Source organism: Mytilus californianus, unplaced genomic scaffold (genome assembly GCF_021869535.1).
Source record: "Mytilus californianus isolate M0D057914Y unplaced genomic scaffold, xbMytCali1.0.p SCAF_3, whole genome shotgun sequence".
NCBI lineage: Eukaryota > Metazoa > Mollusca > Bivalvia > Mytilida > Mytilidae > Mytilus > Mytilus californianus.
Genome location: NW_026262679.1, coordinates 70,879,181 through 70,882,429, shown reverse-complemented (window position 1 = coordinate 70,882,429; position 3,249 = coordinate 70,879,181). Strand labels below are relative to the sequence as shown.

Here is a 3,249-nt window from a genome sequence, read left to right as displayed (position 1 = left end):
TGTTACAATTACTTGCCCATATAACTTAATTTTGTTAATTGCAGCTGGACATACAATTACGATTTTTACAAAATGATCATACACCTTCATTTTGGAGTGTGGCTTTAAATTTGACATATATCCTTTCCTAATGCCATGCTTTTAACTGAAATTTAGGTAAACACAACTCAGTCAACTTGCTTATGACCTTAAGCAGTGAAGCACTGTTTGACAGTAACCTTGGGTCATAATTATGTTTATTTAATAATAAGGAGATGTTATGTATTGCCAATTAGACAACTTCATTCATACAACCCAACAGCTATCCAAACATTTTGTATGCGAAAAAGTAGTTTTACTTATTATTTCATTTTACTTCATATTCTCAAGCAAAAAAAAAATACGGTTAAGAGAAATTGCTGATAAAAAGAACTAGAGGCTCTAAAGAGCCTGTGTCGCTCACCTTGGTCTATGTGCATATTAACAAAGGACACAGATGGATTCATGACAAAATTGTGTTTTGGTGATGGTGATGTGTTTGTAGATCTTACTTTACTGAACATTCTTGCTCCTTACTATTATCTCTATCCATAATGAACTTGGCCCGGTAGTTACAGTGGAAAATACTTTGTAAAAATTTACAAAAATTTACAAAATTTATGAAAATTGTAAAATATTGACTATAAAGGGCAATAACTCCTTAAGGGGTCAATTGACAATTTTGGTCATGTTGCCTTATTTGTAGATCTAACTTTGCTGTACATTATTGCTGTTTACAGTTTATCTCTATCTATAATAATATTCAAGATAATAACCAAAAACGGCAAAATTTCCTGAAAATTACCAATTCAGGGGCAGCAACCCAACAACGGGTTGCCTGATTGGTCTGAAAATTTCAGGGCAGATAGATCTTGACCTAATGAACAATTTTATCCTCATCAGCTTCGCTCTTAATGCTTTGGTTTCAGAGATATGAGCCAAAAACTGCATTTTACCCTATGTACTATTTTTTAGCCATATCGGCCATCTTGTTCGCGGGTGGGGTCATCGGACACATTTTTTAAACTAAATACCCTAATGATGATTGTGGACAAGTTTGGTTAAATTTGTCATAGTAGTTTCAGAGGAGAAGATTTTTGTAAAAGATTACAAAAATTTACGAAAAATGGTTAAAAATTGACTATAAAGGGCAATAACTCCTTAAGGGGTCACTGACCATTTTGGTCAAGTTGACTTATTTGTAGATCTTACTTTGCTGAACATTATTGCTGTTTACAGTTTATCTCTATCTATAATAATATTCAAGATAATAACCAAAAACGGCAAAATTTCCTTAAAATTACCAATTCAGGGGCAGCAAACCAACAACGGGTTGTCCGATTCAACTGAAAATTTCAGGGCAGATAGATCTTGACCTGATAAACAATTTTACCCCATGTCAGATTTGCTCTAAATGCTTTGGTTTCAGAGATATAAGCCAAAATCTACATTTTACCCCTATGTTCTATTTTTAGCCATGGCGGCCATCTTGGTTGGTTGGCCGGGTCACCGGACACATTTTTTAAACTAAATACCCTAATGATGATTGTGGACAAGTTTGGTTAAATTTGTCTTAGTAGTTTCAGAGGAGAAGATTTTTGTAAAAGATTACAAAAATTTACGAAAAATGGTTAAAAATTGACTATAAAGGGCAATAACTCCTTAAGGGGTCAACTGACCATTTTGGTCAAGTGACTTTTTTGTAGATCTTACTTTGCTGAACATTATTCCTGTTTACAGTTTATCTCTATCTATAATAATATTCAAGATAATAACCAAAAACGGCAAAATTTCCTTAAAATTACCAATTCAGGGGCAGCAACCCAACAACGGGTTGTCCGATTCATCTGAAAATTTCAGGGCAGATAGATCTTGACCTGATAAACAATTTTACCCCACGTCAGATTTGCTCTAAATGCTTTGGTTTCAGAGATATAAGCCAAAATCTACATTTTACCCCTATGTTCTATTTTTAGCAATGGCGACCATCTTGGTAGGTTGGCAGGGTCATCGGACACATTTTTTAAACTAGATACTTGAATGATGATTGTGTTTAAGTTTGGGTGCATTTGGCCCAGTAGTTTCAGAGGAGAAGATTTTTGTAAAAGTTTACGGACGACGGACGACGGACGCAAAGTGATGAGAAAAGCTCACTTGACCTTTCAGGTCAGGTGAGCTAAAAACTGTAAAATTTCTGTAAAATTACTAACTCAGAGGCAGCAACCCAACAACGGGTTGTCGGATTCGTCTGAAAATTTCAGGGCAAATAAATCTAAATCTGATGAACATTTTTGCCACCTGTCTGATTTGCTATAAATGCTTTAGTTTCAGAGATATAAACCAAAAACTGCATTTTACCCCTATATTCTATTTTTAACCAAGTCGGCCATGATGGTTGGAAGGCGGGGTCATCCGACAAATTTTTTAACTAGATATCCTAATAATGATTATGGCCAAGTATGGTAAAATTTGTCTCAGTAGTTTCAGAGAAGAAGATTTTTGTAAAAGATTACAAAAATTTAAGAAAAATTGTTAAAAATTGACTATAAAGGGCAATAACTCCTAAAGGGGTCGACTGACAATTTTGGTCATGATGACTTATTTGTAGATCTTACTTTGCTGAACATTATTGCTGTTTACAGTTTATCTCTATCTATAATAATATTCAAGATAATAACCAAAAACAGCAATATTTCCTTAACATTACCAATTCAGGGGCAGCAACCCAACAACAGGTTGTCAGATTTGTCTGAAAATGTCTGGGCAGATAGATCTTGACCTGATAATCAGTTTTACCCTATGTCAGATTTACTCTAAATGCTTTGGTTTCAGAGATATAAGCCAAAATCTACATTTTACCTCCATGTTCTATTTTAAGCCATGGCCGCCATCTTGGTTGGTTGGCGGGGTCATCGGACACATTTTTTAAACAAAATACCCTATTAATGATTATGGCCAAGTATTGTTAAATTTGTCTCAGTAGTTTCAGAGAAGAAGATTTTTGTAAAAGATAACAAAAATTTAAGAAAAATTGTTAAAAATTGACTATAAAGGGCAATTACTCCTAAAGGGGTCGACTGACAATTTTGGTCATGATGACTTATTTGTAGATCTTACTTTGCTGAACATTATTGCTGTTTACAGTTTATCTCTATCTATAATAATATTCAAGATAATAACCAAAAACTGCAAAATTTCCTTAAAATTACCAATTCAGGGGCAGCAACCCAA

The 3,249-nt window shown here is 34.1% G+C and overlaps 1 long non-coding RNA gene across 1 annotated transcript; it reads left to right on the top strand.

The window, feature by feature from the left end:
* The first annotated feature begins 300 nt into the window (after nt 1-300).
* Nucleotides 301-3,021, top strand: LOC127735013 (uncharacterized). The gene is made up of 2 exons (XR_007997921.1): nt 301-1,514; nt 2,016-3,021. It is a non-coding gene; the product is annotated as an uncharacterized LOC127735013 (long non-coding RNA).
* Nucleotides 3,022-3,249: the final 228 nt, after the last annotated feature.